Source organism: Pteropus medius, unplaced genomic scaffold, assembly GCF_902729225.1.
Source record: "Pteropus medius unplaced genomic scaffold, Ma_sr-lr_union100, whole genome shotgun sequence".
Lineage (NCBI taxonomy): Eukaryota > Metazoa > Chordata > Mammalia > Chiroptera > Pteropodidae > Pteropus > Pteropus medius.
The window spans coordinates 14,762,542-14,787,775 of NW_024342467.1; the positions used below are offsets into that span (position 1 = coordinate 14,762,542).

The 25,234-nt window shown below is 43.1% G+C and overlaps 1 protein-coding gene, 1 non-coding gene and 1 pseudogene across 2 annotated transcripts in view; 1 reads left to right on the plus strand and 2 right to left on the minus strand.

The window, feature by feature from the left end:
- The window catches only part of JAZF1 (JAZF zinc finger 1), a 300,556-nt gene that overhangs the window by 219,536 nt on the left and 55,786 nt on the right, over nucleotides 1–25,234 (minus strand). The window lies entirely within an intron of this gene.
- LOC120602689 (uncharacterized) lies at nucleotides 23,151–23,269 on the plus strand (annotated as a pseudogene).
- Nucleotides 24,735–24,845, minus strand: LOC120602667 (U6 spliceosomal RNA). The gene has a single exon (XR_005652808.1). It is a non-coding gene; the product is annotated as a U6 spliceosomal RNA (small nuclear RNA).

The window sequence follows — 25,234 nt, forward strand, 5'->3', positions numbered from 1 at the left end:
TGGAAATTTCTGGGAGAAGGCAACAGTGGGAAGCACACAGAGCCTCTGCTTCTAAATAGGCACGCCAGCTCCACCCACTGTTCACGTACCTGCTCGCGGTCTTTTAACAACACCCTCCTTCCTCCACTGCCCTTGACCTTCCCATCAAAGCGCCTTAGTAAGGCAGAAAAGAATACACAGAAATATGTCTGAAGTTTCGTCAAGTTAGAGGCCTCATCCAGAAAAACGCACCCAGAGGTGCACAGTCCTTATTCTGTGGTTTGGCTGACCCCTGACACTCACGTGTGCCCAAGAGTTTGGCATTTCTCAGTCTGAGAAGCTGCCCACAGCCTCGAGGCCAAACTACTCAGATGAGTTTCCAAGGCTTCTCCCAGTTGCGTCCCTGTCCGCGCGTCGCCACTGTCATGCAGGTCCGTCTCTTCTCTCCATCAAACGCCCCGTCAGTTCAGGCACGACCCCCCGCCACGTGGTCCCCTGTCCTTCTGCTGAGCCTCAGTTACCTTCTAACATTTGATGATGGTTCCCTACTCTGTCCCTCGAGCCCCATGAGATACTAAGACGGTATCTTAGCTCCAGCTGCCATTACAAAATACCATAGGCTGTGTGGTCTGAGCGACAGAACTATATCTTCTCACCGTTTTGAAGGCTCGAAGTCCCAGATCAAGGTGCGGGCCAGCGCAGGTCCTGATAAGAGCTCTCTTCCTGTGTCGTCACGTGGCAGAGAAAGCTCTGGCATCTCTTTTCTTATAAGGGTATCACCCCTATCGGATTCGGAATCCTCCCTTAGGACCTCATTAACCTTTATCACCTGCTCACAAGCCCTAGCTCCAAATAGTCACAGTGAGGGTTAGGGTTTCAACATACAGACTTGGGGGACACAAACATTCGGTCCGTAAAGAAGGACACTAAGGGGGAGTGGGGCGAGCAGACCTTACAACGAGGCTGCTACAGAGGGAGAAGGCAGACACTGTGCTCCCGGCATCGGGGAAAACAGGAATCGGGGCAATGAGCGAACCGCAGAGCTGGGTTCACGGCAGGGACGGTGCGGGGCGGAGGCTGTACGTGTACAAAGCAGCGGTGTAATGTGAGGAAGCACGCCAGGACATAACAAAGGCGGGCCTCGCTGTTACTCTCTGAAGGTCACGGACACTTGACTGGACCACACAACTTGGAAATGACTTTTACTTTGCTCCTTTGTCCTAAAAACAACAGGAACCGCTCACAGACATAAAATCGAAACACGTTAGCATGCACTGAGATGACGAAAATCAGCTCTCGAAAAATGAAATATTACGTCTTTTAAGTGCATTCATAAAATGACTTACAGAAGGACTGTACCTTTCGCACGGTCACGCATCCTGGTTGATGGAGGAAGCAAGAAAAAATTAGATTCATGAACTAAAACTGCAGTGCGAATCTGCTCTGGACAATTTTTTTTTTTTTTAAATTCTCAAATCAGATCTCTAAAATAAATGGAGAACATTCTAGCCCTCCAGCATGGAAACACCGCAGCCGGAGGCTGACTGCAACTAAAACCCTGACTTACACTGCCCTCTGCTGGTACACTGACCACATTTCAACTTCCTTAGTTTACAAAGTACCCAAAAGGCAGTTCCAGTATTTTGTACCAGCAAATTCAAGCCTAATTACTAAAAACAGGTTGTGGAAAATATTACTAAGTGGCTTAAATACCATCTGCACCACATCAGGCACACATTCCTAATGAAAAGGGCACATGTGTGGGAAGAGGCGGTGCCAGATCACATCTGCTAACCTAATATAAAGGGTTTCTTAACTAACTCTTTAAAATATGCATTAAATTCACAATAACGCCTTTAAACCGCACCCCCCTTTCTCACCTAACCCCTGCCATGCCAACCAACTTTTCGGAAAACAAACAAATACAGTAAAAAAAAAAAAATCAAATCTTGGCTCTACCAATGCATTTCAGCCTCTGCTTAAATCAGTTAGCAACCTAACTGCATGTTACTGCAGTATACGAAATTCATTTTCTATGTACAGACTTTTTTTTTTTAATTTAGAAGCTGCTAATTTGCCAGCATGTTGCTGAAAACATGCCATTTGTTTAAATACACACACATCGGCCTCCATTAAAATGATTACAGCATCATTCAAAAGTCTAAAGCATTTATTAGGTGTCTCTAATACCACAGAGCATTTTACTAAGTCCTGCATAAACAGTTAAGCCAAATCCTCGCCTCAGAGTTTGTCTCCTAAAATAGATGAAGTAATACACACTGACACAATGGAACAAACAGCACAGGTACCTTAACTTAAGCAAGTGTACCTCCATTTTGTCCTGAGGTAAAAATGGGAGCATTCTTATGAGCTGGCTGTTTATAAAGGGCGGGGTGAGTGGAAATCACAGGTGTCTGAAATTTGAATAGGAACGTCTCGGGAAGGTGGTGGGATTCCATGTGACAGTGAAGCGGGGAAAGCTCGGGACCTGGGAATGAAGGAGGCAGTCACAGACCTCACTCACACCTGAGGCGTCTCCTGCACAGAAGTGAGACAACGTCATGAAGGAAGTAAATCTTAGAAATTCCACGACTCCCCATGGCCACATACCAACTTCCCTCAACTAAGCCCAGGGTACTCTGTGCTTCTGTATGGGCGCGATGGGCTCCGGGCTCCCAACGAGCCACTGGCTCAGAAGCATTCGAAGAGCTCCAGACGCAGCTCCAAAGTCACTAGCTGGCCTGAGTCACTGACCAGCTTCGCAGGCCATCTTTGAGAGCTTAAGCTTTCCTTCATGCAGATAGGCAATACCTTAAGTTTCCACAACTCTTAGGTATATTTATTTATTTTACTCAATAAACAGCTAACATGTAGCCCACACCTCTTGACAAATATTAACAACACATTAAACTCTCATGACCATTCCATCACACAGGCATTATTATTAAATCCCCAATTTTACATATGAGGAAATTGAGGCACAAAGAAGTTAGCACAAGGATGTGACGGAACTGGGAATCGAACCCAGGCATTCCGGTTCTGAGCTTGGACTCTTAACCACTGTGCTGTGTCATACGACATAATGTATGTTATAATCTCCAAGAAGGAAAAAGACTACTGTATAGCCAAGTAGGATAAGTTTTGCTGAAGAAACAAACAGCCCCCAAATCTACAGGGCTAGCTCACACTACTTATCCATTGAGAGTTGTCAGTCACCGTGCATGTGGGACAAGGGGACCCTAGAGAGCCTCAAACCTCACACGAGCAATTACTTACTCTTGCTCAGATGTGCCACACATCATTTCATACTAGGATGTCACTAGCTAGAACCAATCGTATGGACCCAGCCAACAGGCTGGGAGTTGTGTTCCTACTGTGGGAGTTGTGTTCCTACTGTGTGCCTAAAAGGAGGCAGGAATGGAAATATCAGGCAAACCACCATGGGAGACTACCACAAAACACATACAGTGTCCGTTAAAACAGTAACATTCTATTTCTGGAAAACAAAGATGACATCATTGGCCCACTCACGCATGTCAAGTCGATTCTCCACTTGCAGTAATGGACTTGCATGGGGTCAGGCATCTGATTAAGCAGCACGGGTTCATTCATACCTCCACTCATGGTCCCCAAAGCATTCCCTAAGTAGTTAGTACTCACGAAGCAGCACCTTTCGGTCTCATGGGGGAAGAAGCCCACGTATATATATGTGCAAAAACCTGATAATAGAAGACACATATCCAAGGACACTAACTCAATACAGCTGAAGCACTCAGCCGGGAAAAGATTAGCAATCCAAAAGTGATCTGCGTTTTGAAGGTAATAAATCTTTATGTGGCTTTTTTGATGGAAGCCCAGACAAACAGGCTGAGCAGGTAGAGAGAGGCTGGTCGCCTGGAGCAAAGAACATTTTCTAGAGAGAGTGCTGCTCAGAAATGGTGTCCCATGGCTGGGGAAGTAAAGAGCTAACCTCAGGGCTGGTTGCACAAACCTGTCTAACCAGCTCCACTTAGGAAATAGTGGGAATGAAGGAGGTGCCAACACTCAACAGAGGTGGGACTAGACTCCACTTTCTTGATTTTCGTTAGGGACTTAATCAGTGAAACACAACAACGTGCTGACTGAAGACAAAACTTTCACAGCATGATTTTGTTGATCCACGAAATAGGTTGGCCCTTGAAAATGAAATAAAATCGCATTGTCATAGAAGAATAAATGTTTCCGCTACTTACTTCTGAAAGTTGGAATGTGACATTTGAGTTTTTAACTAGAAAAATTACTGGGAAAGAACACACACTGGAAGGTTCGGGTTTTGAGAGGACATTTGCATTTGAGCAGTGCTAGGTTTCTAGACATTTCGTAGTTAAATTTCTGAGTTATAAGTTCAAGAATTTTAGAACTAAAAAAAAATCATAAACCAAAAATCCAGTCCAGGCACTGCATTTTACAGGAAGAATGTGAAACAGAGAGTTTACTTGTCCAAGGCCATCAAACTCACTTGGAAAAAGGTGGGGACTTGTGCTCAGCCCCCCTACTGCCGGCTGTGCCCTGCCCACTAATATAACTATTCCTAAATAAAAATAAGTGTAGTCTTAAATGGTGGCAGTAGTATAAACATTAATAAACGTATATCTGACACAGCTGAATTCAAAAATGTTAATAAATCTCGATTTTTACATGAGTCAGAATGGTGACTGACCTTTCTTCTACTTTTAATCCCCTTGTATCTGAAAATACAAATTTTCTATGGTGTCATTTGACAATTAGGTTAAAAACCAAGGGCAAAGCAGTGTTTTTCAAATACTGGGTCAATTAAGTTAGCAGATCACGACCAGTACTTTGTACTTTTTTTTCTTTTTAAATGAAACAATACATATTTACTTGGGCTGTATTTTCATTTGCCAAATACCAAGGCAGACTGATGTTTCTTGTTACTGCCTTTGCCCAGGATTGAACAATCATTTTTTACTGCCATTTAAGTAAAATATGGGATTTATGAGCAAGCTAGTTGTGAAAGGATTGAGTCAGGAGAGGCCGGTAAGAAGTGCACATTGGCCCCTAAGGCCTCCCCTCATGACCCTGCCCTGAGGCTGGAGAGCGGCAGGCGTCAGGTCAACAGAGCTCTGAGAGTCTCAGCTTACAATTCCATCCTGAAGATGCGGGAGCTGGTGGTTAAATGAGAAACTACCTGGAAGGGGCCGAGGACAACTTTTGAGTGAAGACCAAGGTCAAGGTAAGCATCGGAGGGCATCGGAGGCTACCCCACCCCCACAGAGGGTCCTGAGGCAGGGAGGGAACCTGAGGGAGAGGGGGAGAGATGAGCCCAAAGAGGAAGGGCTGGCTCTAACCTGGGGTCAGGAGTCAGGAGGTAGGTAGGGAGGTCTTTTTTTTTCCTTAACCATGACATGGTACAGGGAGGGAATGGGGGCCTATGTAAATAAGAAGCTGCCCTAAAAAGGTGAAATTCAGGAGTCCGCATGCAGACAATCCTATGTATACTTCTCCAGGTAGGTACCAGACCCCTGCCTGCCTAAATGTTTCCTTTGTACTATGTGACACTCCGCCATTTAGATCCTGAAAAAGGGGATGGCAGGCAAGGTTTCTTATGGGAGTGTTTAAGAATTTCCAGGAAGGACCAATAGTTTAAAAAAGTATTTTCAATAAACCTGTATTTTTCTGTTTGTTATACTTTTAATAATGCAAATTATAGAAAGTAAAATTCAACGATCTTATCGGCTGGTGAGACACTTGGGATCTCAAAAGATTAACAAACCAGTCAGGTCTACCTTAGTATCAACTACAGGCACACCCCGGAGATATTGCGGGTTCAGCTCCAGACCACGGCAACAAAGAGAGTGTTGCCATAAGGCAGGTGGTAATCTTTTTGCTGCTGGCGGTGGGGAGAGGGGAAGGTCCTTGCCTTCAATTTGTAGAAATCGCAACATCTGCGGAGCACAATAAAGCAAAGCGTAATAAAGCCACGTACGCCTGTCCTTCCATCCTGGCTGCCTTCCGCCTAGTAAAGCTGCCGACGTCCCTCAAGGCCGGCTCTCCTTCCCTTCTAGACAGTAGGTGTGAACAGTCTCCAACAACCTGACCTCACCACCTCCCTCCTTCTCAGCAGACGACCTTGCCTCCTACCAACCAACCATAAGGAACAGGCCGATAGGTGGCCAGCTCCTCAGCTCTTCGCCCCACACTTGCACTGTTCCAGCTTCTATGCCCCGCCTTCTCCTTCCTGACCCTGATGTCCTTCAGATTCTCATCCCTTCCGCCTCCTCGGGGCCCTCACTTGCCTACTTACCTGCCTACTTACTCATCTTCAAATAAACAAACAAACAAAAAACCCTTCCCTAACTCTCCACCTCCCAGCCCTGATTCTAGAAGCCTGGTCTACACAGCTGCCTCCCACCGCTCACCTCCTCGTCTTCCCCATGCCCACTGCACTCCTGACTTCAGACTCCCAAGTGCACTAAACTGGCTCTAGCTGAAGTCACCAAACGACCTCATTTTCACTAAATATGATGGACCCCCTTCATCTTTCTAAGCCTCCTGGCACGTGCAGTCCACTGAGAGCCTGAAACCTCATTCTCCCTGTGTGCAAATGCTCTCCTGCTCTGTTTGCCAGCTTTCTGCCCCTCCTCCTCAGTCTCCTTTGGGGTCCTCTTCTTCCCACTTTTCAGACGTTGGATTTATTATCTCGGGACCCCTGCTCTTTGGAAAGTATGGATCCTCTCTTTGGACAAACTTATTGGCTCTATGTGTGTCATTTATCACCTATGTGATGCTGCTGCTGAAACCTATATTCCTGCCTTGAACTCTACTGGAACGTCACTAAATCAAGCATGTCCAGAATCCGTCTTTCATCATCTTCATCACAAGTCCGCACCCCATTATATATCCCCCATTTTGGTCAAGGTCACCACCATCCACTCAGATGCCCAGGCCAGAAGCCAGGCAACACGATGGCTCATCGCCAACCCACAAGTCAAGATGATCAAGTCCTATCCATTCTACCTTCCAAATATGCCTTGAATCCAATCACTTATGCGCGATGGTCAAAAACAATTGGGTTCAAACCCTGCCTCTGCCATTTACGATAATGTGAACGGGCAAGTTCCTGACCCTCAGGTTCCTCATGTGCCCAATGGAATAAAACGACAAATTTTATATATTAGTAGTACACATCTCCAAAGGTCATTCTGAGAGCTAAATGAGTTAGTACAGGTGAGGCCGTCAGAGCAGTGCCTGGCACACTAAGCGCTATATAGGGGGGACGATGCCCTTGTGGTTATCCGCCATCCATCACCGCCCCGCCCCAGGCCCTCGTCACCTCTCACCTGGACTGGCTACTCAAATTCCCTTCTAACTGGCCTCTCTGCCTCCAGCTTGCCCACCTCCAACCCAGCCTCCACAGGGGGGGCCGGAATGACCTTTCTAAAATGCAAACCGATCGGGTCACCCCCCTGCTTACGGCTCCTTACCAAGGCTCGCAGGCACCTGCTCTCCGCCACTCCCCACCCCGACCTTACACTCCAGCCATGATAAGGTCCTTTAAGTTCCCCTAATGCGCCATGCTCTCCCTGCTACAGACCAACGCTCACCCTGCCCCTCTGCTGGAATATTCCTCTGTCCTCCTCCTCCCTCCCGCTCCCCACTTCAGGTCCCAGCTGAAAGGTCCTTTTCTCCACCAGGTTCCCCCTGACCTCCAGGAGGACCAAAGACAACACTGTACCTTGCAATCATTTAGCAACTGCAACTGCTCTACTTGTCTTAAGCCCCAGGAAGATGCAAGTGCCCTGAGCGCAGGGACCACACTTGTCTTCCTTGTGTTTATATATTCAGCACCTAACAAAGTGCCTGGCTCAATAGCTACCAAATGCCATTAAAAAATAAATCCTGCTAGTAGAATGGACATTCCATTCTGTAATGAAACGGTGTTCAGTTTTTATGTCAGGTTCCCTTTAAAGCATACCTAGATCCTACCTAGATTCTAGTTCCTCTGAATGCATGGATGCCTCCTCCTGTGTCCCACTGGGAGTGAGGGAATGCCGGGATTCACGATTTAGCATCTGATGGTAACAGACGATTAAAAATAATGATAATGGCAACAGCCAACACTTACCATACACTTACAACATGTCAGGCACTGTGCGAAGCATACCATACACAATACTTCATCTAAGTGTCTGGGAGAACACTTGTTATTCCCAGTGCTTTGGGAAGATCTGTAAAGTCCACCAATATGCCCAAACTCCTCTTGTGAAATTATTAACAAAACAAAGCAAAGTGCTCTAAATGAAATGGCCTCCCATCATCCCCCCCCTCCCCCCCCCCATCCTATCCCCCCCTCTCTCCATATTAGGCAGCCATGAAACTAACTTTTCCTAATAAGCCACAGGGCTAAGTTAGGTCCAGGACTAAGGGCTGCCAGCCCTACTTTCTCCTGACTTTGTTATTGGGGACATCTTAGCCAATGTGACTTAGGATAACCTGAAAATTATTTGCATTAATGGAACTGGAACTTTCCTCTTCTTTTCAAAGAGGATAGTATACTTTGTCCAAATGTCCAATCTTATCTCATCCTATAACACACCCAACACACCCTCCCCCACCTCCAAATTTCAATGCCAAAAACAAACAAACAAACAAAACAACTTGTATACAGACTGAAAAATAAGTTCTATGAAATTTTCACTGTCTATTGACAACTTCCAACAGGACTAAAATTTTTTTACAGTTAATAAATTCCAGTTTAGAGAACTTAAATCTTCTAAGCTTTGGAACCTCACCAAAATGGGAGGGAGGCAGTATGCAAGATGAAACGGCTTTTTAAACGTATTTTCAAAAGGTAGCCGGTGACAGAAACAGAACTGATGAAGAAGAAGGGGGTCTTCGCTGTCCTACCACGAGACGTGGCCTTTTAGTTTCCAAGTTTTTGGAGCTTAGAGCAATCCTTGGCTGGCCTCAATATGGGGAGCAGCCAAGAGAAGTTTCTGTGCTCGCTAAGGGAGGACAGGCACACTAAACATCCTGTTCTTTTTAATAGTCCTGGTGATATATATCCAAGTAGTTAAAGTCAAATTTTTGAAGGATGCTTGCTTTATTCTGTGAATTAATCTGAAATCCAATGTTGGAAGGAAGAGAAATGGACAGTGTGTTCCATACTCCCGATTTATTAAAAGGGAGAAAGAGACAAGTTCTGAAGAAGGGATGAGTGTAGAAGCCCATCAGCTGTAGTAAATGAAAGTAATACTTCTGTTCATCAATCAAGTTCAACTCTAAACCAGGATTTATAAAACAACATAGAAGAGCATTTTTGTAAACCACAATCCTGACACAAACTCTGGGCTTTAGATTAGTATCTCTGGGCTCGCCTAAAATTTCTGTAAAGTAAACCACTACAAATCCACATGAAAAATGTCTTCTTTCTGAAATTATTGATTGCTCAGGTAGAACTTATATACACATAACTGACGGATTATAATTCTCACTGAACGAGGAGGTTTGCAGTTTATGAACGAGAATGGATATTTCCAGAGGCATGAAGTTGGGTCTCAGACAACATCCAAATGCTAAGGATGACTCCGCAGGTTTAATTTACTTGTCCCGTATTTTCGAGACAGCATGCTAGGTTCTATAAGCAGCATAATTAGTTTCTTAGGAAAGAGCTCAATTTACCTTAACCCTCCAAAGTGTATGTCCTCTCCGATTACTCTAGATGCAAACCTCAGGGAGCATGAGAGTGGAAAAGAAAACAGAATCACAAGATCATCATCACCAATATGCACTGCTTTTAAAATCTCCTGCCAAGATTCTGAAAAGCAAAAGTCTGCTTGGAAGAGAAGAATCCGGAGAACAGCTGGACCACGTTTGTGGAACGTGACTCAGGACCACCGCGAGGCGGGTCTGGGGCATGTGCGTGGAAGCTCTGTGCTGGGTTAAAAGCTGGAGTGAATGAACCAAACTCCTAAGCAGCTCATCCCCATTTTTCAGATAAAGATAAAGCTCTTGCTTTAACACTGAGCTGGCGGTAGTAGTTACTTAGAGATATATAAGCTGAGCACCTAAAAAGAGAATAACACACAAATGACTTGTATGGAATTGTGAATTTTCAGTCTTGCTTTGACGCATGATGCTTAGTGACTTAATAAAGTAAGCAATCAACTTCCCCGACTTTACGGATGACGACAAGGGCACTGGGAATACAGGGGTCTCCTTTTTCTTTTCACTGTGCCACACTGACTTTGTAAATAACACTGCCACTGTGACTTCAAACACAATCTGATGTGTCTGCCACCGCTGCTCGTTGGCATTCCAAGTATCGCTCTGTCCCACATATTCGGCCCATCTCTATCATAGACACACAGTTACAGGATACGCTGTATTCTATACATCATTCATTGACAGATATTACATATTTTATATATATATATACACACACACATATGTGTGTGTGTGTGTGTGTGTGTGTGTAGTTTCTTTCACCATAAGAATATTTTATTACAAAACTACGATGCACAGGGTTTGAAAAAGAAATCACAAAAGGTACTGACATATTTAAAGTTTACACCACTCCAAGTGTATTTACAGATTTGCCAACCTATAAAAGAACAAATATGTATTTAACTAATGGGCTAAAATGTTACTTTTTTTTTTTTAAGCCCAAAGAAGATCAATATTGACTAGAGTCATATTGACTCTTTCAGGTTTTTTTTTTTTTGGTTTTAACCAGTAAACCTTGAATGAAACCCTAATTTTCTACATGAACCACAGATGAATAAATGGCAACTCATCAAATACGGCTCAGAGACTGGAGCGGGTAGCAGTGGCACTCTGGGTGGGAAGGAGGTGACCATGACGCTGCTCCCATCCCAGCACGTGCTCCCTTCCACCATCCTGCTGCCCGGCTCCCCCGGGAAGGCAATGGGGAGGCAGGCAGCTCATGGGGCACCTTAGATAGCGATCAAATGTGAAAATACAGTGAGAGATAAGAGATGGGCAGGAGAGAGTCTGTGGGACCTGACGCCAGACTGACCGGACCCGGATGAAGCCCAGCTCCCATCCGAGCTGCATCTTCGCCATGAGCGAGTGCCTATCTTGGGGTCTCGACTACAAAAATGTAGATAAAGACAAGGACTAGTGTGAGAATTAAATGACATATTGCAAATAAAATGCCTGGAAACTGTGCCTGGCATATGGTAGGGCTCAATGGATATGAAGGCTCCCGTTATTATCATGGTCCTACTTCTGGGTCAGTTCCCATAGGTGATCTTGGATTATTCCTTGTCACCATTAACCAACCTGGCAAACTATATTACAGATATCCAGGCACTATTTTTTTTTAAAGGTATAAAACAATATGTACAATATGCATACCATGATGGACGTTGATGACATACTATTGAAAAGGTTATAAAAAGGTAACATAACACAATATATTTGTAATCTATTTTTAAAAGAATTTATATGTCCACCTATATGGCTGAGAAAAAGTATGGAAGGACAGATACCAATTTGCAAGCATGGTCCTCTCTGAGTGGTGCAATTATTAATAATTCAGACTTTTTTTTTGGCTTATCTGTTTTACTAATTTTTCTGCAATGAACATACATTTATGTAAAAGATATGGGAGAACAATATTTTCATGCAAACTAAAAAACAAAAGCGTGGTTTGCTGAAACAGTGGAACTCGTGCAAACGTTGACAACACGATGCAAGAAGCACGTGACAACGTTAACCAGCACGCGAAGGTCAGGTGAGGCCAAAGGACTCTCCTGGCTGAAAGAGAGTGAACCTGACTTTGAGCCCTAGCCCAGCTATTTCCAGCCATGGCCCTTGGTGCGTTGTATCTCGGGCCTCACTTGATTGATAGACCCGGTTTTGACCTACAGCAATATTGACATGACGTTCACCCGCTCCTTGTTGGAACACCTGGTCTTGGCTTCCAGCTCGTACCCCTGGCTTTCCTCCCCGCCCCCGCAAGTGGCAGTTCCTACTCTGTCTCCAGCTCCTTTACTGGTTCCTCTACCTCTCTCGGCTTCTTATGCTCCTAGTGTCCAGCATCAAACCTCGTCCTCTTTTCCGGTCTATGTATTCTCACCCCCGAGGAGATCTCATCCAGTCTATGGGTTCAATTCCACCTATACCCCAACTCCGCCTGGATGTCTTTATCTTCAATTCTGACCTCTTCACTGAATTCCAGACTAAAATACCAAAAGTCAGCTGGAAGTCTCACAGGCATCTCAAACTTCACATGGCCCAAACGATGACCTCCTTCCAGCCCTCAAAACCTGCTCCACCCATCACCCTCGTCACAGCTAATGACAAACAAATCCTTCTCGTTGCTCAGATTAAAATCTCTGACTTGACTTCTTTCTTTCCCTTGTGCTGTAAACCCAAATCTGTTGACCCTGCCTCTAAAATATACCCAGAACCCTACCACTTCATGCCACTTGGGTCCAGAGCCATCATCTCCACCCTTGATTACTGCAATGGCCCCCAAATCAATGCCCCCTCCACCCCTGCCCCCTTCAGTCTATTCTGGACACTCCTGGAGTGCTCACCCACCATGTCACTCGCCTGCTCAAACCCGCCATGGCTCCCCATCTCCCACAGATGAAATGCCAACATCCGTGTGCCGGCCTGTAGTGGACACCCCCACATCATCTCCCACCACCCTCTTTTTCACTCGCTCCAGCCCGGCTGGTCTCCCTGAAGTTCCAACATCCCAGGCGGGTTCTCACCTCAGGGCCATTGTACTAGCTGTTTCCTCTACCTGAAACACTGTTCCCCCAGACCAGCACCTTCTTACCTTCTTCAAGTCACTACTCAAATGTCTTCTCACCAAGGTGATTCCACAGCTACCCTATTAGTATTGTGAAAAACTCCCCACCACAGCACACACTCCCTAACCCTTTTCCTTTTTTTTTTTTTCCATAGCAGATACACTATCTGATAGAATTGCGTTTCACGCGCTTCATTTATCTATCGTCTGTCTCCCCACCGCTAATACGAGTTCCACAAAAGCAGGAATATTTTACCGTTTTGTTCCCAGCCTAGTACCTAGAACAGGGCCTGGCACATAGTAGGCTCTGAATATTTATCGAATAAACAAATACGATTAAATGGTACCTGCCCTTACCTCTCTTAAAAAATAATATGGCATGTGAACGTAACCACAGTTAGATAAATACGTGAATAGTGTTATTATTATCATTATTATTATACTGAAGATGTGTCCCAGTCCGGCCAGACACATCCTAAATTAGTTATTCTTGAACTACAATTCCTGATCTCCCTTTTACCTAATATAGTTCAGTACAAAGGTTGATAACTGAGAATTTTCACAAGACTAGGATTCTGGAAAAATTAAGTTCATAGATCCACTCAATGTCTAACTCCACAAATGATCACCTTAACCACAATTTGGGATTTCTGTCTTCCCTTGAAGAAGAAAAGGGGGCAGAGGGAGGAGAGATTAAAAGATGAAGCATGAGTGCCAGGCCTCCCTATGTTTTATGTCAGAAAAAAAGCTTAACCTCCACACAGCTCTGAGGGAGGACTCTGTCCCTGACTTTTTTGCTCAGCCCTGATGCTACCACCATGTCTCATCCAGGATGGACTTCCCGGCAAACTGCCAATGGACAAAAGGTTGGGTTCAGCTCAGTGGTCTCTATCTAGAAACCAAGAACATGCGAAACACGCTATTAACTCCAGGAGACACAGAAATTAGCGCGTTTTACGATGACACGCCCGGCATTGCTTTTGGAGGCACCAAAGATTCAGAATTGGAGCTCTCTTCTAAATGCAAATGTGTCACAGCCAGTAAAAAAAAACACTCAGCTTGAAGACGAATTTGCTAACCTATATTCCATCGTGGCTAGAATGACTGATTCAAGCTCCTCTCTCTGAGTCCCCCAAAGCCACAGTCCTTTGGAGGACAATTACAGTACCTTCTACTTGCAAACCTAACATTTAGTTACCGCGGCTAAACAGCGAAGCACTGTGAATCTTGGTGAGGAAGATAATTAATCTAATTGAGCTGAACACATAAAGGCTTTCAAGTGAATAAAACTGCATCCTGGGACACCTGAGCCCGGTGACAATGCCAGCGCCATTTAGGAACCGGGCAGAGGTGAAGGTGGGGTAGTCCTACCCCGCTTCGCTTTGACCTTTCAGTTGTAAAACTCTACATTTGAGAAGGGGATTTCCTTCCTTGTTCCATCTGGCCCCCTTAGAAAGAGGCAACTCATAAAATTATATCCTATTAAGGCCCCTAACATCAAAGTTAGAAAACTGAGTTTAATCAGCTTAATTGTAAGATTTTGCTGGTCAGCGACATACCAAGCCTGACTTGTTCCTCTCACATCATTACGCCGATTGAGACTGCATTACCCAAGAAATGGGAGGAAGAAGATCAATCAAAGAATTACGCAAGTTTCTACAGAAAAAGCTTAGTGACTAATTAGATGAGAATACTGCATCTCATCCTCATCAATCTTGGATTCCTTTCTCTTCATGAAAAACAAACAAAACAGCCAAATTATTTTGTACCTAGATGCTCTTCCAGGAGTAACGATGGGTTCCCAAGAAGGATCAGATGGCATGGGAACCTGTTTTAGGGACGATACACAGGCACACTCAGGATCCATTCTGCTAGGACCCAATCCAAGCACATGTGGGGGTTTTCAGCAGGTATCACGAATAACCTTCACTATGATGGTGTCTTACAGCTCACTTTGGCATATGAAATGCTTTATTTATTACGGTGAGACCAGAGATAATGAATGAATCCATACCAGACCAAAGGATTACAAATACAGAAATTCCCTAGTATTGCTGATGACTCTTTTTTTCCTCCGATAAGCAATGATTCTTTTTTTTTTTTTTTTTTTCACTTGCTGTTAACTCCACACTAGGTTTGATATTTTCATCACACACAAGTCAGGAAACCTGGAGTTAATGTTCCAATAGCCACTCCTCCCATCGGCCTCTCCCGGAGACTTGCACCTGGCTTGGTGTGCATCGGTGCACCCATTACAGCATGTCATAATTTCAATAAATAAAACTCAAGTGGAACAAGACAACACCGGGTTCCTGGGAGGCACAAGATCTGACACATGTTAATACCTCATTATACACCCAGGCCTTCTGCCAAGCACAAGCCAGAGAGAAGCACCTTTTCACGTAAACATTACAGGCCTTTCTTGCTGTGAGGATCGAGTCCAGTATATTTATTTCATTCACCACGTGGTCGTTTTTCCTACACTGTAAAGGAGGTTCAGTGAATAAAAGCTATGTTAGTATAGCATTATGCTTGAGAATTTTAAACAAACCAGTGAGGCAAATCACTTATGGTTTTCATACCAAGCATACCTCTGACAGGCGCCACATAAATACTCCTTTCAGCTCAGAACACCATACATACCTCTAGGAAAGACTGTTCACTACATGAGCAAGGGACACAAAATTCCACTGACTTAGGAGAGACAGGTCCGCGTGTCTACGCCTCTATCTTGCACGCAGGCCCCGTGGTCTAGTGCGTTGCCCAGCACTGGGACTGGAGACATCTGAGTGGTTACAGGACTTCCTTAGATCCTGACAGGTTTTGAGTTTAGCAAAGTTGTTTAAATTATATCCCAGTTGCTTTATCACAGAAAGAGGGAACAAAGGTGACTACAAATTTATAACTGCAGCAGAAGCATCTTAACTTTAAGCAGTTCCAAATGACTCAGACTACAATCGAATTAATCTGTCACCTAAATCTCCCAGTCTAAAGTTGGGCTTTTTAATTGTCTCTCAAATACCAACCAACCCTATAAACCTCCCACTAGAGTAAGTTTCCAGCTCTTACTAAATAAAGTATCTTAAGACATTTCTCATCCGTGCAAAGTTCTAAAACCATCCTCTCAAAGCCCTTCTGTTTATTTGAAGAACCACATACGTACTGCAGAGAGGTTAAACCACAGAGTAGCTGAGCCAAGTCACCTGCAGAGAATACAACCAGGAATAGTGTCTGTCTCTGTGCCAAATGACCTAGAGTACAGCGATGTGCTTTGGAGGGTGGAGAATGTTCTTGGTACCTGTAATCACTGTGCTTCTCACTGTAGATTGATGAGACCTCAACTGGGGATGTGTTTCATGATATGCAGCATGAAACGGCCAATAATATAGGGATCTCGCGTCCCAACTGGCCTCTCAAGCCGAAAATTACATGGCTGCAGTCTATGCCAGAGACCACCACAGCTGACCAGCAGAGACAAGATAAAGACTAAGTAAAATGTAGCCAGCCAAAGGCAAACAAGCAAAGGAGGAATAAAAGACATGATAACCTTCATGGCTTACAAAACATTATCGGAACAAAACGTCATTCTACAGCAGTTCAAAAGGAAGACCACACTGAGTCCCAGTTACCCTTACTAGACACACGCATCTAACTTAGTTTTCTGTTGCAGAACCCATACAAAGCTCCACTTTCTGGATCCTAAAATAGAACTAAAAGAATTTCATAGGGATGATTTATTAAACTAACAGTGGCTTTCAAATTAAAACAGAGAGACATAAGACTGCAGGCTTATATAGCACATCTTATCCAGGTTCATGTCACTTCCCTGAGCTAAAAAAAAAAACACCACATGCTCTGCAGGGTTAAACCATGCCCTCCCAGGCTGCGGAGTTGGTTCCCTCGGGCGGGATGCAGTGACTCTTCTTCAGAGGATAGGCTTTTTCAGAAGGCGGAGTGGTAGTTAACCTGATACAGCTCAGTTCTGCAACTAGTTCTCTACATCAACTTTACTGCACCCATTTATGAATTCAACAAATACGTGTTCAGCACTTCCTCTGTGCCAGGTACTGTGCTGAGTCTCAGCCTTGCTTTTTCCTAGTGGACACAGTTGTACCCTGGCTCAGCTAATTTATTGGTTGGATTCATTTTCCAACCTCTCTTGACATTTTCTTTTCCAGTACTGTCAAATTCATTCGGTTCCCAAGGTCACCAGCCTCCTAGTTTCAAAAACTAGGAGCCTCCTCTTGATGCTTTTATTGTATTTTGGTGGCAAGGGAGCCTTGATGTCTCACCTCATCTCTCCAGATAATCAAACCACTGCAGGTTCCTTGCCTTCTCTCTTTCTGCGAATTTTCTCTGTTCCTCCACCATCCACTTCGTATCTATTGATCTGATCATCCCTTGAGGTGCCTTGATCGGGAATGGCTCATCCCTTTCCTTATTCGAGCAACTCCGATATCCCACCTTTCCTACGTGATTTATCTGTAATAATCTAAGCACCTTATCTAAGTGTTTCAGGCACCTCCCCATGAAAAAGTGTCCGCAATAGTAACACTGTAACACTTCACAAAGCACTTCCAATTATACCATCTCGATGAATCCTCAACAATACTGTGAGACAAATATTACTTAACTCCTTTTACACGCAAGGAAACCAAGGTGTGTACAAATTAACTAACTTGTTTTAGATAAGACAGCCAGCGAGGGGCTGAACTGGGACTCAAACCCTGTCAGTTCGTTGCTAAATCACTTCTTCCATTCCTCACTCTTGTCTCTGCCAAACCCCGCGCAGGAACCAGCCATGGGAAATAGGTAGAATGGACAGTACTCACCTTGCCTCATCTGTTGAAGGCCAAATAGGGCCAAAAAATGAGGAGAGAAGCAGCCAAGCCAAAAGAGACAGGAATTTGAGGCCTGGATTCTTAAGTGGCCTAAGTGAATTTAAGAGTAGGTAGAATCTGGCAAGGAGTTATCAGGAGAGAACCTAGAATGGAGCTGCAAAGGTTAAATTACAAAGTATAGTAGGCATTTTGTAAGGAACACCTGCACATCACACGCTTTCATCAGGAAAAAGGAAAACATCTCTTTGGCTCCTGAAGAGTTATAATTTAAAAAGGAGCAGGATCAAAAAGGGAAAAAATCTACTACAAAGAATTATAATTAGAAAGTTTAAAGAAAAATTAAGAGAGAGAGGATTCCAGTATTCTCAGAAGAAGATGGAGTTCTCATAACGAAGTGAGAAAGGGACGTATTTTCTGCCCTATTTTCCCAGAGGATGAAGATTTGGTGATGCTGTCACCTGCCCAGCCTCAGAGTTGCCTAATATCTCAGGTATCAGAAATCTCGCTCTCACTCATGAGCCTTGCTGGCAGGACCTTTTGATTCCACCCAAAAGTTACTGTTTTCCCTTTATTCTTGTGAAAAACGCAATACAAAACACAACTGGTAACAAGTTTTTTTTTTTAAAAGTAGAGTGGAGGTAAAACTTCATATCTACTCAACAGACAGAAAACCACGCTGATTTTCTTGCTTGCAGCTTTCCAAAGGCCTTACTGCAGTGGCCAACCACATCTGGCAGAAGGATGTAGAAAACTGTCGGTCAGTCTCGGTCAGTTTCGTGTTCGATAACAACCCGTATATCCAAGTATTCATAGATAAAGGGATATTAGCTAAGTAATGCTAACTCAGTGAAATTCAATATATATTTTTACAAAGCTACGAATCGGCCTGCCTGCACCCTGGCCAACTCTGATTATAGGCAAAGAAATAACGAAGAGAAAATACTCATTTGCTTCCATGTTTTTGCTATCTGACTATTGGAGACATTGAGCTTTAGGGTTTTGTTTTATTCATTAGGATGTTTTATTTATTTCTTCATTCGTTCATTCACTCATTCAGTGAGCTTTTCATTGAAGGAGAACATACAATATAGGATTTGTGATAAAATATAAAAACAGACCGTTATAAAATATCATGCCTTCCTACCACATGGTATCTGTATGTCTTTGAAAAAGTCAGAGTACTTCACTGAGGAGGTTCCACATTAGTAAAAGAGAGATAACAGAGTTTACCCTGTCCATCGTGAAGCGGTTTGCTGAAAGCCAAATCAAATGATGGATCTGAAAATGTTTTGAAGATATTATTAACATGGATACCTATGGATCAAAAAACCTAGTAGCAAAAAGTGTGTATTTACCTCTAAGAGACTGCCCATGGGTGTGTGCATGTGTGCATGTAACATGCACGTGCATGTGTGTTACCAGCATGAGCAATTGAAATGGTTTTGTGCCCTCCGGGCAGTATTAGCATGACTTAGTTGCAACTGTATTTCTGCAAGTTTAAGGTAGAAACCAAACTTGGCTACTGCCACCTACATACCTGAGCTTGAACTGTCTGGATACCACGGTGCTACACCAACATCTAATTTTCAGTTGTTCCAACTCTAGAACTTTTTTCACTCTGCTCTTGTTCCAAGAGCTTGACTGGTGGAAAAGATACTTGAAATGTCCCAAACCCAAGATTTTGTGACCATGGGGTATTGTCACTCCCACCTAGCTGGTGACAGAAAAGTGGCTGAGAGCTGCATAAAACAAGTTCCACTAGGAAAGAACTTTCTGAAGAAAACCTTAGTGGCCTCCAAATTGGCAACTGAAAGGAACCAAAAGTTAGTGAAGGAGAAGTCACTGACGTAACAGTCGAGGGCAATTTTATTAGCTTCATTCAATAAAGCAGAACTTGGACCAAAAAATTCATTATTCAAACCAGATGCTAGTTTTGCAACATTCACGTCAATGATGAACTGTTTCAATTTTCTTTTATTTTGAATATGTAATATAAAGCAGGCAAGTCACTACATTAATAAAGGCACTCTTTAAATATATAAAGTTGGTTTGAAAAACAACTGAATGTAGAAAACCAGTTTTGAGAAGTTTATTGCCAAAAGCATTTTTTTCTTTTACAATCGTGTCACGAAAGAAATGCAATAGTAGGTTTAAGACAAGATCAATTATGATCAGCAATGAAATTACCCTTTAATGATAATTAGCCCCAAATCTTGATTACTGCCAGCTCAAATTATCTGGTCATAAGGCATACAAAGTACTGTGTTCGTCTACTTCAAACCAGAACGAGAAGAAGAGCAAATGAGACAGAAAAGGCCAACCACACAGGCCTCCGTGCCTAAGAGGAAGCAAAATATTCATAAAGACGTTAACTAAGCACAAAAGTTACTTAAAAAAATAAGTCAGCTGATAATCTCCCTCTTAAAAACGATTATTTTCTCTCATCAGAAGAATAATGAGAAACAGATCTCAAGCCCTGAAAAAAAGTGAGGCTCTCTGGTGAAAAATGCAGCCAGGTGGATCCTGGGAGAAGGTGAGATCGGCACGTTGGGGACAGAGTCTAGGGAGAAGCCTGTGGCCTTGGGACACGATCCCAAGAAGAAAGGGGGACACTCCTCCAGTTCCAGGCTGTTGGGAGGTGGTGGAGTCTGGCCCAGCGAACTGCTACCCCACAAACGACACAGCATAACCACCTGAGGTCAACTAATACTGCTTTACGGAGACAGAGTCAGAGCACTTTAGAGATGGAGATGAACACCTTCGTTTCACAAGCGAGGAGACTCAGGAGCGAGGAGCTAGAGTGACTTCTCATGGGACTAACTAATGGCAAAGCCCGTTCTCCAGCCCACGTGTCCTGACTCCTTGCCCACCTGCTCCCTCCCTCCCTCAGATGAGGAGGAGGGTCTGAGGAGCAGTGACCAAGGACTGCAACGGGCTAGCCATCGCTGCATCTGCCACAGTTCTGAAAGGATGCGCTGCTCTTCTGGCCTTGAATGTGCCCATCTGGTGATTCAACACCAGACAGTTGCCAAGGAAAATCAACATTCGTACTGGAGCTATAAATCCTACTGACCAAAACCCACTATGCACCGGGCACCGTGTTAGCCACGAGTGTTCATTCGCCTCTTGTAAATGCTCACAACCCAGGTGTTTATGACCTCATTTTATTAAAAACTGAGGCCTAGAGAGATGACGTACGTAACTTGCTTGTCGTGCCCACCCCACCAGGTGACAGCGATCCTGGGTCCAGACCAGTTTTACCAGCCCCTTGCGCTTCTGCAGCTCCTCATTCAACTGATCGTGAGAGCTGCACAAGAAGCTCTGTCGCCTGAAAATATCTGCATCATTATATAAGAAATGAATGGATCCTAAACAATGGAAAGAAGTTTCTAAAATCTGGGTCTAAATATGAGTCCTTCCAATTACTTAGCTAATGAGAGAAGCTTCTTACAAAATTGCAATTCTTTTTTCTCAACTCTTTGCTCCAGAGATCCTAGACATTCTGTTTACTACTCTTCTCTTTCAAGCAAAAGCTTAAGTCCCCACAAGCAGAAGAGAAAGACAGTGGGAACCTTAACAAACGGGAATGAACTCAGAGAAGGTCACTGAAGAGCGTGGCGACAAGACCGTGGAGAACCTCACTGTTCCAGCTCGGAGGCTGCATGCACTGGCCGGCCAGCCTCGCCTCTGGCAACCACCTGCCACCTTTACCTTCTGGAAACATAGGCACAGGGCCAACCTGAGGATCTCTGCTCTGACAGAACAGAACACCTCTCCCTTCCCAGCCTGAACACGACCCCGAAGACCAGGTGGGTTTGGCGCTACGACGTCTCTGCAGTTTGTCACCTTCTGCCTGTAGGGAGGTTGCCCTGTTTAAAGCTAGGACATTCCAAAGAGACCTATTCTTAACCCAGGGAAGACCTACGGGGTGTGAGCCTGTTTCCTCACATATAGACCAAATAGAAGTGCAAACGGGGTACCGTGTGTTTCCAATGAAACACAACTGACCTCATTTCCGAGTGACTTTTTGGGGTTTGTTCATGGGCAGTCGCAGCTTCTGGGAATACAGACATGAGGGGTTCTGCCCTTGAGGAGCTCAGAGTCTGCTGGGGAGACCACACCCTTGAAATGATTAACGGCAGTGTCAGGTGATAAGTATGAAAAGACGCAGGTACATCAAATGCCATAAGAAGTGATGGCACAGGAAGAGAGGGAGCCTCATCAATGAAAGGGGCCACGGGACTCAGGTTTATAAGATGAGCAGGAGTTTTTCAAGGCAACAGAATGAAGGTTCAGGGACATTGCAAGTAGAAGGGCTAAGTGTGTTCACAGGCTCACGTTTATGAAGGGGCCTGTAATCCGAGAGAGTGAAGAAGAGCAGTTTATATGTGAGGGGAGGGGAGGAATCCGTACAGTAAGCATCGCAGAGAGGTCTCTATAGGGCCCAGCAGCCAACAAAGGTTTTAAAGCACATTTAGATTTTTTTTTGAAAGTAATTCTGACAGACATGCCAAGTGTGGACAGAGGCCTACATCAGGGCTGCACAAAAAAATAAAATAAAATGTGAGCCACAGAGCCAAGCCACATATGTAATTTAAAATTTTCTAGTAGCCACATTTAAGGTTAAAAAAAAAAATTAATTTAATTTAATAATATATTTTAACTCCCCAAATGCAAACTATTATCCTTCAACATGCAGTCAATATTTTAAAAATTATTAATGAGATAGTTTGTATTCTTTTTCTCTCATACTAAGTCATCTAAACCCGGCACACTAACGGCACATCTCAAATTAAACGGGCCACATTTCAAGTGCTCAAAAGCCAGATGTGGCCAGTGGTTACCACATTCGACAGCACAGCTCTTGATAAATCAAATACAAGACCCACTTAGGAGGTTGTGGCTGTAGCCAAGAGTCCTAACAAGAGACGATGAAGTCTGGGCAGATATTTCCAGCCATTGGACAAAGGCTGAACTGCCACTGAAACGCAATTTTACAAACATGTAACTTATTTTTTGTTTTGAATGGGTATAATTCACCTGGTTCACAAATAAAAATAATACAACAGGGTATACAAAAACATCCTTTTTCTGACCACCCCATCCCCCACCCATCCATCAAAGGTAACCATTGAGTTTCTTGTTTGTTTGTTTACCCTTTCGATATTTCTTCATGCAGATACAAGCAGATATGTAGACTCATATATTTTGTCCCCCTGTCTACACCAAAGGTAGCATACTACATATTCTGCCCTACCCCTTGCTTTTGTCATTTAGTAACATATCTTAGAGATCTTTCCACTCACTGCATATAAAGAATTTCTGTGTTCTCTTTAAATGCTATACAGTATTCAACTGTTTGGGTGGATCACAGTTTATTCCACCAGTCTCCTACTAATGGATATTTAAATTATTTCCAATCTTTTCTATTACAAACAATGGTCTAATGTAAAACTTCCCATAATACGTCACTTTATATATATTCAGACGTACCTGCAGGGAAAAATTACAGAGCCAGATCACTGGGTCAAAGGATAATTGCAGTCTACAGCCACGCTACCCTGAACAAGCCCGATCTCGTCTGATCTCGGAAGCTAAGGAGGGTCGGGCCTGGTTAGTACTTGGATGGGAGACCACCTAGGAAGACCAGGTGCTGTAGATGGAAAAAATAAAAAAAATAAGGACTGTAAAGCTGACAAGGCCCTTGCAGCTGTGAGGTCAACCAAGGGTTGCCTCACTTTAAAAAAAAAAAAAAAGTATAATTGCATTTGTAATCTTGATAGATACTGCCAAACCGGTCTTCATAACCGGTGCTATCTGTGCTCTCACATGAAGTACAGTGACAAATTTTTCCACATCTGGTCTACAATGCATAATTGTCACACTTCAGAGTTTTCACAAACCTGATGAAGTGAGAACTGCTACTTCGGCAATTTAAATTTGCATATCTCTTATCATGTCTGAGTCTGAAGATCTTTTCTTCAGTTTAAAAACAATCTGTTATTTCTGGTTCTACGAAACACACGTTCATATCCTTTGCCTATTTTTCTGTTGGTCTGCTAGTCATTTTCTTATTCATTCATTTGTAGAAGCTCTTTACATAGAGAGATTAGTCCCGTGTCCATTGCGAATACTTTTTGCACGATTGTCATCTGTCTTTTGAATTTGCTTGTGCTCTTTACCAGGTAAATATTTTTTATCTGAATTTAAATTTATCCATCTTTATCCTTTATGGTTTCTGAATTTTGAATCATAGTTTAAAAAGCATTCTTTCTTCAAAATTATAAAGGTATTTACTCACGTTTCTTGTAGTCCTTTTATAATTTTAAGAAGGCGTGAATATATACTCATATTTTGAAATCCTTATGAAAAAACTTCACTTTTCACTTTTTCCAACTGAGGCAGACCACACATTTTATGAATTGCTCTTCTGATTTCTCCCTCCTTTCTTTGTCATGATTCTTTTGACTATCACGTTGCTCATCATATAAAATGAACTGATCAAAATGGAGTTTATTGGAATGGTATGAGATATAGAACCAACCTCATCTTTCTCCAGACAGCTACCCACTTGGCCCAATACCATATACTAAAAATTTCATCATTATCCCATTAGAAACATAATTTTAAAATATTTTTCTATTTGTGTAGATAGTAACCTGGATTTTTTAAAGCCCACGTTTTTAATTCTCTAATCTACATACTTACAGAGGTAAATACAATGCATGCTATTCAATTATTTATGGGAACTGCCAAGTTTCATGAAACTACATTCATGCATAAATGTCTTTACTCCCACATCATCATCAGTATCTCTTCAGTCAATGAAGAGATGTATAGGCACAAACCGCCACGGAGAAGTTTACAATTCAGAGGTTACTAAATTATTTCTTACAATTAGTTTGTTCAAAAGGCAAGCAGCACACCACAATTCAAGTTTGGCAAAACTCTCATCAATGACAGAATTCTGGTTTACCCAAGTTCATTTTATATGATCACCAGTATGATATTCAAAAGAATTATTAAAAAGAAAGAAAACAGAGAAAACAGAAAGGTGGTTCAGATAATCTGTGGTCCACCTCAGTTGGAAAGTAAACACTATTTTTTGAGTTTTCATGAAGATAAACAAAAATATGGACTGCTTCGCAAACCTGTGTGTCGCCCTCACACGGGGCCATGCTTATCTTCTCTGTAACATTTGGCAACATATTTAGTATATGCGTTGCCAAAATGAGCACGAAAAATGAAATTCTTTAACAAAGATTTAACACTCCCAATTATTTCTATTCAAAAGTTTCTAGCAAATGGAAATTTTTAAAGTAAAAATGAGAAAGGTATAGTATTCTAAGGTAAATGCCCTTTTACTCTAATACTAATTCAGATCTTTTATATCAGCATCCTTCAACTTTTATTTCAATCAATGCTTATTGTATATATCCCCTGTCCTTTGAGGTTATAAAATTCATTATTATAGTTCAGTTTTTAAGAGTAATGTAGACATACACATACACACACTCAGTTATAAGCAGTATATTCTTCAAAAAGAGCAAGATCAGTTCCTACAGTGCATGCTCACTTATTAAACACAAATTATAAATATACATATAGGGGATAACAGTATCAGAAA